This window comes from Helianthus annuus, chromosome 5 (assembly GCF_002127325.2).
Source record: "Helianthus annuus cultivar XRQ/B chromosome 5, HanXRQr2.0-SUNRISE, whole genome shotgun sequence".
Taxonomy (NCBI): Eukaryota; Viridiplantae; Streptophyta; class Magnoliopsida; order Asterales; family Asteraceae; genus Helianthus; species Helianthus annuus.
Genome location: NC_035437.2, coordinates 32143213 through 32162664, shown reverse-complemented (window position 1 = coordinate 32162664; position 19452 = coordinate 32143213). Strand labels below are relative to the sequence as shown.

Genomic DNA, 19452 nt, shown 5'->3' with positions numbered 1-19452 from the left:
AAAGTTGATTTGTCTTCGTTTAAGTAGTTTTTTTTTTTAACTAAGTCTATTATTTTGATGTTAGTAATAGACAATATCACAGCTTCATAATTAAAATGGTCATTATTTATGCCTGCCTTATTATAACATGCCCTTAGATCACATTAGGACTTCTTTCTTAGTATCATAACTTGCTCATCTTATTTCCACTATCAGCACCCAATTGCGGGATTCCACCTTTGACTGGTGATAACTTTGCTGAATGGAAGGATGCCCTCATGCTTACACTAGGATTGCTAGACTTCGATTATGCTCTTAGAGAGAATAAGCCAACGAACCTTACCACTCAAAGTACTGCTGTTCTAAGATCTCCTTAGGCAAACCCTATTGCAAGTTCTGTAAGAAAACAGGACATAAGCAAAAGGAATGCCCTGACTTCAAGGAGTGGCTGGCTAAGAAAGGTAACGATTTTTTCATGATACTTGAGTCCTTTAATTTAAATGTTCCTGCTAATTCTTGGTGGTTTGATTCTGGTTCTATGGTTCATGTAACTAACTCTACTCAGGGATTCCTTTTAATCCGGAAGCTGGGAAGAAACCAAAGAACACTTAAAGTTGGGGATGATCGGGAATTAGTAGTGAAGGCCATAGGAACATTACAATTATTTTTGAAAACTGGTTTATGTATTAAACTTTATGATAGCTTATATGTTCCTGAGGTAACTCGGAACCTTGTATCAGGACCAAAGTTAGACATGGACGGTTTTGTCGTTTCTCATGGTCATCGCAAACTCTTTATTCTCTATGATTCCGTTGTTTATGGTACTGACATTCTGGATGGTGGTCTCTATAGATTAGAACTAGATGATAATTTTTCCAAATCTTTGTTGTCATATAATATAAATGAATCACTCACAAAGATGGAAAAGAAACGAGACTTAGAGAGTTCATCTATGTTGTGGCATCAACGTTTAGGCCACATCTCAAGAGAACGATTAAATCGTCTCGTAAAGGATGAAGCCTTACCTCCTCTCAATTTCACTGATTTTGAACATGTGTCAAATGTCTTAAAGGCAAAATGACATCAGCGAATAAGAAAGGTGCCACTAGGAGTTCTAATTTATTAGAATTCATTCACACTGACATTAGTGGTCCTTACCAAATCGCTGGCACAACAGGACATACTTCATTTATCACTTTCATTGATGATTATTCTCGTTACATGTACTTGTATCTTATTAAGGAAAAGTCTGAATCTCTTACAACTTTTAAAGATTATAAAGCTGAAGTTGAAAAGCAATTAGATCGTCAGATTAAAGTTGTGAGATCAGATAGAGGCGGTGAATATTATGGAAGACATACTGATGTGGGTCAAGCTCCTGGTCCATTTTATGAGTTTTGTAAGGGCCAGGGGATTGTGAACCAATACACCATGCCTGGTACACCTCAGCAGAACGGCATCGCTGAACGAAGAAATCGTACCCTTATGAACATGGTGCGCAGTATGTTAGCCAACACTAATTTACCATTATTCCTCTAGACTGAAGCGTTAAAAGCAGTTGTTCATATACTTAATAGAGTTCCTTCTAAGTCTGTCCCTAAAACTCCATATGAACTTTGGACAGGAAGGAAGCCGAGTCTTAAATATATGAAAGTATGGGGCTGCATTGCTGAAGCAAAACTCTATAATCCTTTCCTAAGGAAACTTGACCCTAAAACAGTTACCTGTTTCTTTATCGGGTATCCAGATCATTCAAAGGGTTATCGTTTCTATTGTCCTTCCCATGTCACCCGTATTGTTGAAACCAAGCGTGCTGCGTTCCTGGAGGATTTCAAGGTCAGTGGGAGCAGTACCAACCCTTACGAAGAATTGCAAGAAGTACAAGACGCGGGGGGGGGGGGGGGAGACCCGTCGCTTACCATTACTCCGTTTACTCCTCTTGTACCCCATGCAACTGCACCTGAAGCCACTGCACAAACTCCATCTCCACAATCAGAACCCATTATACCTCATAACGAAGGCACATCAAACGCTCAAAACCAAGACAACGCTGAACCCGATAATCAACTCAGGAGGTCATCTAGGCAAAGAAGGCCTACTAATTGGGATGATTATGTTACGTACCTTACTGAAATGGATACTGGAAAGCTTAATGATCCTATCTCTTATAATGAAGCCATTAGTAGTGATCAGTCTTCTGAATGGAATAAAGCAATGATTGATGAGCTTGAATCCATGAAGAAAAATGACGTTTGGGATTTGGTAGAATTACCCAATGGTGTTAAACATGTAGGTTGTAAATGGGTGTTCAAAACAAAATTGGATCCGAATGGGAACGTTGAACGCTACAAAACGAGATTGGTTGCAAAAGGCTACACTCAGAAAGAGGGAATTGACTATCAAGAGACGTTTTCACCTGTCTCTCGTAAAGATTCATTAAGGATCGTTATGGCCCTAGTAGCTCATTTTGATTTAGAGCTGCATCAGATGGACGTCAAAACTGCTTTCCTTAATGGAGACTTAGACGTAGATGTTTACATGAAACAACCTGAAGGCTTTAAACCTGAAGGTCGGGAGCATCTAGTCGATAAGTTGAAGAAATCCATTTATGGGTTAAAACAAGCATCACGTCAATGGTACCTCAAGTTTAATGAAGTCATGAAGAGGCAATGTTTTATGAAGAATCAAGTGGATCAATGCACCTACCTCAAGATGAGTGGGAGTAACTTTACTATACTTGTCCTTTACGTAGATGATATTCTATTGGCAAGTAATAGTTTAGACATGTTGCATGAGTCGAAGCGGTTACTCTCGCATAACTTCGACATGAAGGATCTCGGAGATGCTTCTTACGTCATTAGCATCAAAATTCACCGAGATAGACACAAAGGGATCTTAGGATTGTCTCAGAAGACTTACATAGATTGTGTCCTTACACGTTACAACATGCAACAGTGCAAACCCTCTATCGCTCCAGTAGTTAAGGGAGATGTTTTCGGTTCATTCCAGTGTCCGACAACAGATGTTGAAAAGGAGCAAATGAGCCAGATACCTTACGCGTCAGTAGTCGGGAGCCTGATGTATGCTCAAGTCTGTACTCGCCCAGATATAGCTTATATTGCTGGAATGCTAGGCCGTTATCAGACTAATCCTGGCCTAGATCACTGGAAAGCAGCAAAGAAGGTCCTTAGATATCTGCAAGGGACGAAAGACTATAAACTGACTTATAGAAGAAGTGATCACTTAGAAGTGGTAGGTTATTCTGATTCTGACTTTGCCAAATTCAAAGATGACAAGAAATCCACTTCGGGCTACATCTTTATGTTAGCAGGCGGACCTATCTCATGGAAGAGTCATAAACAACAGTTAACTACAATTTCCACAATGATGGCAGAATACATTGCTGTTTATAACGCAACCTGTCATGGAATGTTGCTTAGAAATCTGATCACTGGACTCAAAATCGTTAATTCCATTTCTAGACCATTGAAGCTTTACTGTGATAACTCAGCTGCCGTTAGTTTCTCGAACAGTAACAGTTCGACTGGAGCTGGTATATATCTCGATACAAAATATTTGTTCGTACGTGAACGAGTTGAGGAAAATAATCTTTGTATTGAGTATATTAGTACTAAAGATATGCTTGCGGATCCGATGACTAAAGGTCTCCCACCTAAAGTTTTCGAAGAACATGTATCGAATATGGGACTTACTAAAGACCTTATTTAATGGCATATTGTACTAGCTTATGTTTTAATTAATGAAATTTCCTCAGTTTGATTTTGTATGTCTCTAACATATGTTCTGCCGGTGTAATGACATATAGACAAATATAAATACAAATCAGACGCTAAAGGGCTTATAAGTGTTTTGATCATAACTATTAGGTTTTAAATTGAGGCTATAGTATGACTAATGGGGGTCCTGATGTAACACCCCAACCCGGAAGGGCTGACGTGTCACAATAACGGTAACATAAACAAAAGTCATAATTCCATTTATTTATTTGATAAGGATACAACCACACGACTATTAAAATTAAGATTAATATACAAGCGGAGACATTCATCTTAATTAACTAACGGCTTCAGATTTATTCCTAGGCTTTATTCTTCTCTCTTTTCCCCTCCCAAAGTAACCTGTGGACCTGTATATACAAAAAGTTTACGGAATGAGCCGAATGCTCAGTACGGAATTTTAGGCTCAAATAACAAATAAAGCTTTATATGAAATCTTATCCGGATGGAACCTTATGCGAAAATGATACGATGCAAGAACATAATTTCATAATCATATCTTACGGATGTACCCATGAGCAAACTTAAAACGTGACAATACACAGGTAGCTACTCCTGCATAATTATCACATGAGATGGCGAATTGGCATACCCGTTATCCACCTCCTTATACTTAAATCCTAGGATCGATCCATACGCCTCCTAATAGCCTTATGTACCACACTTGTACTTAAGAGACGCCGTGAACTGATCTCTCCGTGAACTGATCTCTCCGTCATAGCAGAGTTACTAACTTATATAACCAGAATCTCCTAACCACACATGTGTATCTGAAATTCATAACTAAAGTCATGACTATACTTGTCAATTACCTTATATATGTGCCCTAATGGTCCTTCTATAACGTATCTTAATAAAATATCTTACGGTACGAAAAGTTTTTAGATACTTAGAGTGGCTATTAGTACTGATATTTTCTACATAGATATGCTTAGTCATAGCTAAAATACATAGGGTAAAGCATAAATGACCGTAAACAGAAACAAATGAACATATATCAAAGAGCAAGATTTACTGTTACTTGACTAAAATTCTATTGCGAGAATAGATTAGGGTATAAAGAACGAATTGATTCTTCTGATTCCCATGTTGCTTCGTGTTCAGAGTGATTTTTCCAAAGGATTTTAACAAACGGAATTACTTTCCTACGCAAAACCCTTTCTTGTCGATCTAAGATGGCTTCTGGTTCCTCTTCGTAGGACAAATCTTCGTGAATTGTAAGTAACGGATAACTAATGACATGGAGTGGATGATAATTATATCCTCTTAAAGAGGATACATGAAAAATGTTATGAATGTGAGAGAGTTGAGGCGGTAACGCCAGTCGATATGACACTTCTCCAATTCTTTCAAGAATTTCAAATGGACCGATGAAACGGGGACTAAGTTTCCCTTTAATTCCAAATCTACGAACACCACGCCAAGGTGATACCTTTAAGAATACGTGGTCACCAATTTTAAATTCGAGGGGTCGTCTATCTTGATCTGCATAGCTCTTTTGTCTACTCTGAGCTTCTTTCAGTTTTTCTCAGGCTATAGTGACTTTTTTATTTGTAATCTGAACTAATTCTGGCCCTTCAATAATCTTTTCTCCGACTTCATCCCAGCATAATGGTGCGCGACATTTCCGACCGTACAAAAGCTCAAAAGGTGCCATGCCAATACTTGCTTGCCAACTATTGTTGTAAGCGAACTCAACAAGACATAGATATTCATCCCAGTTTCCAGACCATTCAAGTGCGCATGCTCAGAGCATGTCTTCCAAGGTCTGAATCGTACGTTCTGACTGCCCATCTGTTTGTGGATGGAAAGCCGTACTAAACTTTAGTCGTGTCCCCCAAGCTGCCTGAAAACCTTTCCAAAATCGTGAGGTGAAACGTGGGTCTCTATCGGAAACAATGGAAGATGGTGTGCCATGGAGTCGAATAATTTCTTGAAGAAATATTTCGGATAACTTATTAACCGAAAATCCTTGCTGAATTGGTAGAAAATGTGCTGACTTTGATAATCTATCGACAACAACCCATACAACATCATTCTTCTTGAATGTCTTAGGTAAACCAGTAACAAAATCCATTGTGATCTCATCCCACTTCCATATGGGAATATCCAATGGCTGCAACAGACCGCTTGCTCGTTTGTGTTCAATTTTCACTTGTTGGCAAGTGAGGCATTTACTTACGTATCGAGCAACGTCTTCCTTCATGCCATTCCACCAGAAGTTCTATCTTAAATCTCTATACATCTTGGTAGATCCTGGGTGAATCGAAAATGGTGAGCTGTGAGCTTCGGCTAACAATGACTCACGAAGGGTGGAGTCATTGGGTACAAAAAGTCTTTTGCCGCACCAAATCACCCCCTGATGGTCTATACTAAATGCAGATTGCTTACCCACCTCGAGATTTTGCACAATTGCCCAAAGTTCTCCATCTTGCTTTTGTGCATCTTTAATCCGGGATATGAGGTCGGGTTAGGTCGGGTTCAGTCTGCATTCTAGCTAGATATCCATCAGATTTACTAACCTGAAGCCAAATCTTCATCCTTTCGAGATCCCTCCTAATATGAGGTTGAATTTGTAGGCAAGATATAGTCCCGGAATTCTTTCGGCTCAATGCGTCAGCTACAACATTGGCTTTGCCTGGATGGTATTGAATATTTGCGTCATAATCTTTTAAAAGTTCTAACCACCTTCTTTGCCTCATATTTAGCTCCTTCTGCGTAAATATATACTTGAGGCTCTTGTGGTCGGTAAAGATGTCACAACTTTCACCATACAGATAGTGTCGCCAAATCTTAAGTGCAAAGACGACTGCGGCTAGTTCTAAATCATGTGTAGGATAGTTAACTTCATAAGGCTTCAACTGACGGGAGGCATAAGCGATAACCTTCCCATGTTGCATTAGCACACAACCTAATCCTTTCTTTGAGGCATCACTGTAGACTTGGTAACCTCCTGATCCAGAAGGGAGAGCGAGTATCGGAGAGGATACGAGTCGTTCCTTTAATTCTTCAAAGCTTTTCTCTTGTTCCTCATTCCATGAGTACTTCACCCCTTTCCTTAGGAGTTTTGTGAGTGGTAAAGCAATTACCGAGAATCTTTCAACAAATCTTCGGTAATAGCCAGCAAGACCCAAGAAACTTCGTATTGCGGTAACAGAAGTGGGTCTTGGCCATTTTGTAATAGCTTCAACCTTTGTTGGGTCTACCATAATTCCCTCTGCTGATATGACATGACCTAGAAATGACACTTGGCTAAGCCAAAAGTCACATTTGGAAAACTTCGTGTACAACTTCTCATGCCGCAAGGTTCCAAGTACTACATGTAGATGTGCTTCATGCTCTTCGCGACTCTTAGAATACACCAGAATGTCATCGATAAAGACAATAACGAATTTGTCTAGGAATTGGTGAAATACGCGATTCATCAAATCCATGAAGACTGCGGGTGCATTAGTTAGCCCAAAGGGCATAACTAAAAATTCGTAATGACCATATCGAGTACGAAAAGCGGTCTTGGGAACATCATCATTCTTGACCTTTAGCTGATGGTACCCAGACCTCAGGTCGATTTTTGAGAAGAACTGAGCCCCCTAAAGTTGATCAAAAAGATCATCAATGCGAGGCAGAGGATACTGATTACGAATAGTAATCTTGTTCAGCTCTCGGTAGTCAATACATAAACGCATACTACCGTCTTTCTTTTTCACAAATAAGACCGGAGCACCCCAAGGTGAAACACTGGGTCTTATGAATCCTAGATCTAATAATTCTTGCAATTGTTCCTTCAACTCCTTCAGTTCCATCGGGGCCATACGGTAGGGAGCTTTAGAAATAGGTTCGGCACCAGGGATCAAGTCGATGGTGAATTCTAACTGACGATCGGGTGGTAATCCCGGGAGTTCATCCGGAAATACCTCAGGATATTCACGAACAACGGAGTGGCTATCGATACTCTTAATACTAGCAGAAGTATCCTTAATCGATGCTAGGAATCCAGCACAGCCGTTTGATATGGATTTTCGAGCCTTGAGCGCAGAGATGATTTTAAGAGATTTATGAGCTTGAGTTCCCTGATATATAATATCAGGATGATGAAGATCACCGAAAATAACACGGCGAGAATGACAATCTATAGTTACATGGTGTCGAGATAACCAATCTATTCCTAGAATAACATCAAAGTCACACATATGTATTGGAAATAGGTCTGCCTTACACACAATAGATTCAATACGGATCGGACAATCTTTATATACGTAAGTGATTACGGATGAAGTTCCTATGGGAGTGGAAATGGTTAAAGTATGATCTAAGAGAGTTGGTCTTATCGGAAGATACTTAGTAAACGAGTGGGATACTAAAGAATGGGTCGCTCCTGTATCGAATAACACATAGATACTACGTTCACCAATCTGAAGGGTTCCAGATACAGTACCTGGAATATTAGCAGCGTCAGTAGCAGAAAGTGCGAAAACTCTTCCTCCAACATTGGGTTGATTATTCTTCTTAGTATCTTTCTTAGGACATTCCTTGATCATGTGTCCAGTTTGGCCACATCTAAAGCATGCTCCTTTACTTCGGTGACATACGCCCTGATGTCTCTTACCACAAGTATTACATAGAGGGTATGTAATCTGATTCGAGTTTACTTGTTGATTTAGTGGTTGAGCTCTAATAGGTTCTGCATACAACTGAATCTGGTTTTGAGCAGGCCTCGGGTTTTGAAGTCTAGGTTGCCATGGACGTGCTTGATTTCCAAAGTTTTGATTTCCTTGCGCTTTACGATCTTGATGCTGTGGCGTAGTGGATGATTGGCCGATTTCTTGCTTAAATTGGCCTTCCCTATTTATCTTCTTATTATCCCCAGTTCGAGATAGGAATTCTTTCCTTTCGAATTCAAAAGTTTTGATTGCATCAGCAACTTCGGTGATATCCTTAAATTTCATGTACATGATCGATTTCCGAATTCGATCATTAACTGCCCACTTGCATTTTTCTGCCTGGACTTCTGCTGATCCTGCAACATCTCCTACAATACTAGCCAACCTTGAAAATCGAGTAATGAACTCAGAGGCTGGTTCATCACTCCCCTGTCGAATTATTGCATATTCCCTGATATAAGCTTCTTTATCAGCGGTTGAAAAATACTTGTCGTAAAAGATATTACGAAAGTCGACCCATGAAAGATTAGCGTCAAAATCATCCCCTCCTTTGACTTGCTTATATCCTTCCCACCAAGTTTGTGCGTCATCTTCCAATTTGTAGGTAGCCAGTCTAACTTTGTATTGCTCCGGAACTCCAAGAACTCCGAAGATCTTTTCAACATGAGCTATCCAGTTTCTTGCTTCGACTGGATTAGTAGCATGACTAAAGGATTTCGGCTTTTGTTTTTGGAATTTACTAATCCATATGTCTATACTATAAGTAATATTGTTAGTGGTATTCTCACGAGTTTCACCACCAGAGGTTGGATTAGTGTTAGTGCGTTCTGGATGACGAGTTTGTTGAATAACGGCCTCAGCTGTTTGGGCAACAAGGTTTGGAAGCAACCCAGCAACAGCCTGGTTTATAGCATTAATTATGTTTGGATCAACTGGAGTCTCATTCGAAGAAGTGTTGTTACGTTCATGGTTAGTACGAGTATTCCTACGTGGCGGACGACGAGGAGGCATCTATAAGAATAGACATAGGAGTTAAACCAAATAAGAGATCAAGTTGAATCCTATCATAGATATCTACCCATTCCTCACAGGTCTTAATTACTATCTTCAAGTTTTCTACAGGAAAGAGCCTTTGCTCTGATACCATAGCTGTAACACCCCAACCCGGAAGGGCTGACGTGTCACAATAACGGTAACATAAACAAAAGTCATAATTCCATTTATTTATTTGATAAGGATACAACCACACGACTATTAAAATTAAGATTAATATACAAGCGGAGACATTCATCTTAATTAACTAACAGCTTCAGATTTATTCCTAGGCTTTATTCTTCTCTCTTTTCCCCTCCCAAAGTAACCTGTGGACCTGTATATACAAAAAGTTTACGGAATGAGCCGAATGCTCAGTACGGAATTTTAGGCTCAAATAACAAATAATGCTTTATATGAAATCTTATCCGGATGGAACCTTATGCGAAAATGATACGATGCAAGAACATAATTTCATAATCATATCTTACGGATGTACCCATGAGCAAACTTAAAACGTGACAATACACAGGTAGCTACTCCTACATAATTATCACATGAGATGGCGAATTGGCATACCCGTTATCCACCTCCTTATACTTAAATCCTAGGATCGATCCATACGCCTCCTAATAGCCTTATGTACACTGATCTCTCCGTCACGGATGGAGCACATGATGTTGATGCCACAACAACATGCTCGTGGGACACTCCACGAGAAGCGATACTCAGGGTATCAGAGTACAAATGGTCTTATTCACATAACTTATAAAACTTATTTTCATAACAAAACGGAACATATATGGGAACATGCGATAATGGGTATAACATAATACTATCGCATGACATGAAAGCTAAATCAAATGATTAGGATAGGAATCGAACGGACTGTCAAATGAATCGATAATCAAAGACGTGAGGAGTTTTTAACAGATATAGTAATTTAGTGGTTTTATAACAATTTGAATATGAAGCAATAAAGAGTGGGGTAAGGATCCGTACCTTAATAACTTCAAAATAAAGCTACCTTGTGCTAATATTTTAGATTTATATGGGCAGAGTTTCGACTACTGATTAATCTTTTCACCTAATAACATGCACACAAACTAGGTTAGTAACTTAATACAGCATTTACGTCAATTCACGAGATCAAACCCTCACAACTATTATCAAGTGCAATACTTAATAATTCAATCGGATTCACAACGAATAACAGAGCATAGTCCGAATTCGAACAGCACTCAAATATTCAAGTTGAAATCACGACGAATAATCAAAGTAGAAGCTCAATTTGAGCAGCACTCAGACAATCGTTGGATAGTTATAATCGATCGGACGTTGAATCGTAATAGCGATCGAGTTATTACCCTGATTGCGGCAGCGTTTCGAGGTGTGTGTGTGTTTGGGTAGTGGAAGAAGTATAACTCGACGTCAATTGAGAATTTGAGCATCGTTTTTGTGCACAGAAGCAAGTCCCAAAGCCTGCTATTTATACACAAATTTGGCACTGCTTACGGACCGTAAGCCTGGTCCCTTACGGTCCGTAAGGGACACCGAAAATTCTTTTGCTTGCTCCTCACGGGACAAGCCTTGATTGGTCAGAAATTTGGTCCAATTATATTTAGACAACGTTTTAAGTAGATAATCGTCAACTAAGGTTTACCCCCCCTTGAGTTTTAGGGGTCCTGATCCTGATTCTGATTGCTCTGAAATTTTCAGGGGTTGTGCAGAATTACTTGGTGTCTTAATTAGGGTTTTCTAGTGGTCTATTATTCTTTTTATTTCTAGAATAATGATTTTAAATTTATGGGCATTACACCTGAGTCGAATGATGATTCAACGGCTGTATTTCTCTGCTATAGTTCTTGGTTTAAGGCTAAAATGAGTGTTAACACCTGGCCAGACTCATCTAATACTCATGATAAATGATTACTCGGCTAAGTGGGAGAATGTGAGACTAATATATTATTACTATAATATTTAATCTTGTAGCCATTATAATCATTTATATTATATACATCAAAATATATTAATAACCTATTAATAATTAGTTGGTAATTAGTTGGTAATTGTTGATGGACCATATTATCCTTATTAACTAATTGGGTTTCCTCTTGGGTGTATATATAAGGAGATTATTAGAGAGTTTAAGGGTTACACAATTTAGTGAATCAACCAACCCTCATAACATCACAATCGGCTCTCTCTCCCAACCGAAACCTCCCTTGTTTCGGTTCATCACCATCATAACTTTACACCCTAAGGAGGAACCAGATCATTCTGACAAGTATGTCGAACTCCATGGCTGCATCTCTGACTGGATTCTCTGCTGGCCTATCTGCTGTAACAGGTATGTAATTCATGTTTTCCATTATGTTTAAACAGAACTGATCCAACACACAATTTTCATATTTCTATTTTACATTACTCCACCACTATAACTTACAAAAAAAAAAACGTACATCTTGTAACACATGGACATTAAGTGTGTGTTTTCCGAGCCGAATCCAAGCACTTTTTTATGATCCATACTATCCAATCAGGCTTGGCTTGGTACCACTCTCTTGACCATCAACTCGGATTAGGTCAAATCCACATCATGCTCCCCAACTCTAAGCTTAAATTTAACGCGTCTCTGGCTGACCTGGGTTCGCTAACTAAGAAGCTCATGAACATATACAAAACCGGCCAGTGGTCTGCCAAGTCGGTCCAAACAAGTCCTTTGGCACTTTGGCTACGTCCATTATCCAGTCCACGACCTACAAGCCCAAGCCCAAGCCCAGCCAAGCCATTCTTTTGGCCGCTGATGTGGCGATATTGGGGAGGAAAGTATGGTGAATCCACCTAGATGGAAGCCGAATTTGGCTGCCATTACAGGAAGATACCTTAATTGAGATTGTCCATGACAACTAGATTCGTGAAACACGTGTGGTCGAAAGTATGAGCTACTAGAACTACATTGATATATAGTCGTTATTTGTGCATCGTTTTGACCTTGGAAAATTAGAAAACTTGATGTTTTTATTTGATATAATATTTCAGTGGCAAACCCATGGATTTTTTTTTGGTGCTCTTACAATCCTGTGTGTCAGCCGTCACCGGCTAGGTATTTCTATATTCTAACATTGATAGAAAAGACGGCTGACTCACGGGGGTTTTATTACAAAGAGACATAGAAATACATTATATTTTCACTGACATTGTCTTAATACTTTGCTTCTATATTTTCATAGTATATTAGTCGTATTGCGGCGGATATTCGATCAGTATTTATTCAGTTCGTTACAGCTCTCAAACGATACCGCAAGATTTCGGGAGGAGAGGTGTTGAAATCACCTAGCATCCCTTTCAACCCATATCATCAAATCAAATCACATGCAATCATCTCCATGATACGTCCTCATTTCTTTTTTTCTTTGAAAATGAAAACAATCCAATCATGTGGGCAGTGGGCTCACTTTCCAAGTTTACGATTCAAAAGCGTGTGTGGTTTGGGCCGAACCAAGTGATCTGCGATGCCATCATATGACCCCCCAGGACAATCCAAGTCGACTTAACAACATCCAAGAGGACCAATCACCCAACCCTTGTTACTTAGACCATGTGTAATGGGGCGTTAAAACCCCTAGTCACGCCATTTAACGCCCATGCACACCACCCCTAGCGTGAATGCGGTAAAAATCCTTCCCAGAGTGATTCAAATAATGGTTAACCCTTTTTTGGTTAGAAATGATCATGCTGACATGGTGTCCATACGACGGAAAACTCGCTAAAAAGGAACTTGAACAACACTATGCATGGTCTTAACTAATTTCCATTCCCAAGTTCACCAACAATTCATAAAACCGTACTTTTCTATACAAATAAAGATATGTGTATAACCCTCGTTTAGTCGTTTACTGACGGGTGGTCCGTAGGACAACCCTTAAAAGGCTTAAACATAACGCACATTCTACATTTTATCCGGTTATTTGCGTGAATTAGGTAATCACAAGTTAACGATGGTGCAGGTGTTAAAGTGTACAAGATGCGGGTTTTAGAGGGCTTGAATGGAAACTAGAAGTTGGCTTGATCAAGGCGTGTGGGAACCAAGTGAAATGAAGGAAATGAGAGCAGAAAGCCACTCAGGGCCGTAACCTACGGCCTCTGCCGTAGGCTACGGTACCCTAACAATTGCCAGAATCAGTACCGTAAGACAGGAACAAAGGGGCGTAAAAGATTGATGCTCACCGTAAGCTACGGCGGCTGGCCGTACCTTACGGTGCTATGTTGGCTGTTCCTATGAGCTGACCACCGTAAGCTACGGTAAGCGGCGTAGCTTACGGCGCCGATTGAACCAAAAATGTAACTTCCGCATTAATGGTCATTTTGAAGACATTTTATGGTTACTAATCATGTTGGTCGGTTACTACTTGAAGAAAACGAATGGAAGGTGATATAAGGAGCACTTGGAAGCTAGGAATGACATCTCTTGAATAATCTTTCACTAGAATCATCTTGGAACAATCTTTCACTAAATTCTTGTCTTGTCTTTGTTGGTGAACAATATTTCCATTTCTTGTGTGATGTTAGTCAAAGCCATGAGTGGCTAGATACTTTGAATGGTTATCTTATGTTGAAGGCTTGTGGTAAACTTTTGTGTTTTTATCTATATTTCTAGAATAACAATTCCTCTTCGTTTGAATTGATTGTTATGGTGTATAATTACTTGTTAGTAACGTGTTGATTCTTACGTTGAACTAATTAGAAACCATACGTTCTTGGTGCCGTTGGCAATCGGGATATCATGGGTATAGTTAGGTTTGGGTAAGGGTTGATTGATCATCGGGTGATAACCTCACGTTCTCGGAATCTGAGTACTTCGTCCCCTTTCATCACTGCAATTGGTTATACATGAACTATGTCTATGTAGTTCTTTCTAGTGAATGTTAACACAAAAGTTGAAGCAAACCGGATACTAAAGATAGCCGTTTATTTCCAAATTGTTTACAACCTCAAATCTTCATTTTGCAAATTAGTTAAGTAATCTTAGTTTTTTAAAACCAATCAAATCCAAACAACTCGTGAATTTTATTTTTCTTGCAATTAGTTTAATTTAGTTAACTTAGAGAAGCATCGCAAATAGCACATTTTCCACAAACTCCCTGTGTTCGATACCCACTTGCCACTATTTACATAGTTGTTATTGGGATTAAATTTGCGTGACCACGACATCACGTCAAATTTTGGCGCCGTTGCCGGGGAGTAGTGCGCAACGTGTGTTACTTTTGTCTTTGCTTTAAGTTTGTTATTTTTCTGGTTTACGCGAGGTGTGTTAGTGTGCAGGTATTTACAGGTGCATGCGTACCAGGAGCTCTCACAAGCTATCACCATTGGCGTTTGATCCGGAAATCGAGCGAACTTTGCGAGCAAACAGAATTTTGCTAAGGGAAATACAATCAATAGTTCACCAACAACACCAATTACACCGATTACACCACTTCGATACATTATGGATCCACCACCACCACCCACTACGGGTGAATTTACCTCATCATTCATACCAACATCCACTCAACCCTCACCAAATACTACTATTCCACCAAATACTACCGAACCCACCATACTTCAACAGGTTACACCAACCAACACCACACAACCCATTACTACCCAAGAAGAACCAACCGTCACATTTAACCCTTCCACTACTATACCACCATTATCCCATTTTTTTCCAGGTGCGGGTCCATCATATTCGAGCCATACTATGGCACCAATTTCGTCTATTGTCCATGCTACACCGTATCGACCACCAAATCAATCGGGTTTCCAATACTCGACTATTCCATTTGGGCAATCATCGGGAATTCAAGGAGATGGGTATGATGAAGGTTATGAGGAATTTGAAGGTTTTGATGAAGAAGGATATGGTTATGGGGGTGATGGAGAGCAAGGGGAGTACGGTTATACGCAAGGCCAAGTACAAGTGATTCCAAATGTTGGAGGGGTTCAACAACAACAATTCATACCTCAACATATTAGGCCAAGGCCACAAGGGCCGCAATTGCAACGTCCGGTTCCTTTGCAACAAGTTCGACCACAACAGGTGCAACCGCAAATTCAAAGGCCAATTCAACAACCAATGGTACCACAAGGGCCCATGCAAAGGCCAATGGGTCAAGTTCGTCCAAGAGGTCGATTTGGTGTGCCAAGGAGGCATCTTAGGGAAAATGCAAGGGGAATTGAAGCACATTTTAGACCGGTGATAACGCACAATCCTTCACCGGTGGTTATTCCTCATAACAACCAAGGGAGAACTTTTGAAGTAAGAACCAATTCTTTACAAAGTTTGCCGAAATATAAGGGGCTAGCAACGGAGGAGCCTTATTTCCATTTGGAGGCCTATGACTCAATTTGCAATACTCTTGGGAGTCAAGGTTTTTCGGCCGATGATATCAAGTTGGTACTATTTCAATTTTCTTTGGAGGACAAGGCAAAGAAGTGGTTCTACACTTTGCCTTCGGCATCTATTTATACTTGGGCGGAGATGCAACAAACATTCTTGGACGAATTCTATACCGCCCAAAAGACCAATGATGCGAGAAAAGGGTTGAGGAGCTTTCAACAACAACAAGGCGAAATGTTCCATGAAGCATTCGAGCGCTTGAACATGATGATTAAAAATTGTCCACACCATGGGATTGAGCTTTGGGAGTTAATGAACGCCTTTCATGAAGGGTTGTGTGCCGAAGATGCACGAGATTTGATGTCCATTACAAATGGGACATTTGGCACAAACTATGAGCATGAGGATTGGGAATTTTTGGAACAAATGGCGATCACCTCAAAGAGAAAGGCTCAAGCTTCAAGGAGAGCACGACCGGCCGTTACCCGAACACAAGTGCATGCGGTTGATGATGGTAACATACAAACTTCTAATAAAATTTATGATGTTTGTGCATTGTGTAATGAAATAGGTCATGCGGCGGAAAATTGCCAAGGAATGGTGGAAGGGCAATTTGAAGAAGTTCATGCCATTCAAGGTCAAGGAGGGGGTGGTAGAAATTACAATATGAATTCTAACACTTATCACCCCGGGTTGAGAAACCATCCGAATTTTCGTTATGGGAACCCTTCGAATCAATCAAACCCGAACTTTCAAGGTAGCCAAGGGAATTATGGTTCGCGCCAACCTTACAATAATCAAGGTGGATATAGAGGTGGAAACAACCAAGGATACCAAAGGCAATACCAAGCGGGTCAAGAACAAGGGGGGTCTTCGGGTGGAAACGAAATGATGGAAATGTTGAAGAGTATGCAAGCGGAGATGCAAAAGAGGAACCAAATGGATGACGCACGCATACAAAAGGATGAGGCGCGAGACAAAGCAATCCAAACTTTGACCACTCAAATGGGTCAACTTGCAACCGAAGTGTCCGAGTTGAAGAAGGGTAAAGGTCAATTACCAAGCGACACTAAGGTAAATCCATCCCATGGTACGTCAAGAGGTAACAATGTTAATATTCATCATGTGAGTGTTTTGAGAAGTGGGAAAGAGTATAAAACCAATCCTTCACCGGATTTGGTTGAAGGGGTGGTTGAGGATATAACGGGTCAAGAAAGTGAGGAAGAAAACGAACCACCCATTGTTTCTTCTAAAAAACCCAATTTTGAAAGACCCGAAATTATTAAAGAAAAAGAAAAAGTAAATGAGGGTGAGGGGTCTAGTGAAGTACCGTTTCCTTCGACTTTATTAGACCCGGGTAGAAAAAATTTTATTTCAAAACGGGGTCCTCAAAAAGAGGAAATGTGGGAGGTCTTCAAACAGGTTAAAATTAATCTTCCTTTACTTGAAGCTATTAAACAGGTACCCGCTTACGCCAAATTTCTAAAGGAATTGTGTACTCAAAAGAGGCAACAAAAAGTGCCTAAATTGGTAGATTTGACGGAGCGGGTAAGTGCGGTATTGAAAGGAGACCTTCCTCCTAAGTTACAAGATCCGGGAACGCCCTTAATAAATATTCAAGTTGGAAATTTTCAAACCACGAGGGCATTATTGGATCTTGGAGCCGGAGTAAGTATCCTACCGGGGGGGTTATATGACCAATACGATTTTGGTCCATTGAAGCGGGTTGAGACAACGGTTGTATTAGCCGACTTGTCTCATAAACTTCCCCGGGGTATCGTACGGGATGTTATAGTTAAAGTTGATGAATTTTATTATCCCGTTGATTTCCTTGTGCTAGATTACTCATCCGCGGACCCAATTCAACAACAAAATGTTATTTTGGGTCGGCCATTTTTGAACACCACACATGCTATTATTGATTGTCGCTATGGCACAGTTGACATGACATTCGGTAATAGAAAAATGAGGTTGAATGTTTTTACTAACGGTACTAATGTGTATGGTGATGAGTGTTTCTTAGCAGATTTTATAGATGGTTATGACCCGAAGGTGTTCGAAGAAGAAATTTTGGGTTCTTGTGTTTGTGATATGTCTTTGCAGGTTCACACATGCGAGTTAGAGGTTGAAGAGAAAGAGCAAGAAGCTCTCGCGGTGAAGGAAGGAAGTCCACCATGGACTTACCAAACGGATACATTACCGGTGGAAATCGATTCGGGCACCAAGCCTTCTTTGGAAAGTCCACCAAGTGTGGAGTTGAAGGAGCTACCAAAGCACCTAAAGTATGCATTTTTGGGGGAGAATGACACTTTACCGGTAATCATTGCTTCCAACTTGGAGGTAGCTCAAGAGGAAGAATTGATGCGGGTGTTGAAGGCTCATAAGGCGGCAATTGGGTGGACGATAGCCGATTTAAAAGGCATTGTGATGCACAAGATTATTACAAGTGAGGATGCAAAGCCGACCCGTGAAACACAAAGAAGGTTAAATCCGAATTTGAGAGAGGTGGTGAAGAAAGAAGTCATCAAGTGGTTGGATGCGGGGATCATTTACCCCATTTCGGATAGTGCATGGGTAAGTCCGACACAGGTAGTGCCTAAAAAATCCGGCATCCAAGTAGTGAAAGATGAACAAGGTGAGCAAATCGCCACCCGCCCGGTAACCGGGTGGCGAGTGTGTATTGATTATCGGAAATTAAACGCGGCTACCTCAAAAGACCATTTCCCGTTACCCTTCATTGACCAAATAATTGAGAAACTTTCCGGTCAAAAATATTATTGTTTTTTGGATGGGTATTCGGGATATAACCAAATTGCTATTCACCCAGACGACCATCACAAAACCACGTTTACATGTCCATATGGTACATTTGCTTTTCGGCGAATGCCATTTGGACTATGTAATGCCCCCGCCACGTTCCAAAGATGTATGATGAGTATATTTTCGGACATGGTTGGGGAATCTCTTGAAGTGTTTATGGACGATTTTTCCATTTTTGGTCCAAGTTTTGACTCTTGTCTTAATGAATTAGAAAAAGTTTTAAAAAGGTGTGTTGAGACAAACTTGGTACTAAGTTGGGAAAAGAGCCATTTTATGGTTCAAGAGGGTATTGTTTTGGGGCATGTCATTTCGGACCGGGGAATGGAGGTAGATAAAGCAAAAATTCGGGTAATTTCATCTTTACCCCCACCAAAGAATGTTAAGGGGGTGAGATCTTTTTTGGGACATGCGGGATTTTATCGAAGGTTTATTAAAGGTTTTAGTGTAATTACAAAACCTTTATGCAACTTGTTATTAAAAGATGTTCCTTTTGATTTTACTGACGAATGTTTGCAAGCGTTTCATGTTTTGAAGGAACAGTTGGTGAAGGCTCCTATTTTGCAACCACTGGATTGGTCAAAGCCGTTCGAGATTATGTGTGATGCTAGTGACACGACCATTGGAGCGGTTTTGGGTCAACGGGTCGATAAGAAGCCGGTGGTGATATACTATGCAAGCAAAACTTTGTCCGAGGCGCAACTCAACTACACCACAACCGAAAAAGAATTATTAGCGGTGGTGTATGCCTTGGACAAGTTTAGATCTTACATTTGGGGGA

At 40.2% G+C, this 19452-nt stretch overlaps 1 non-coding gene across 1 annotated transcript; it reads right to left on the bottom strand.

Moving 5' to 3' along the window:
- Nucleotides 1-16044: 16044 nt before the first annotated feature.
- On the bottom strand, nt 16045-16150 carry LOC118492872. The gene has a single exon (XR_004894873.1). It is a non-coding gene; the product is annotated as a small nucleolar RNA R71 (small nucleolar RNA).
- Nucleotides 16151-19452: the final 3302 nt, after the last annotated feature.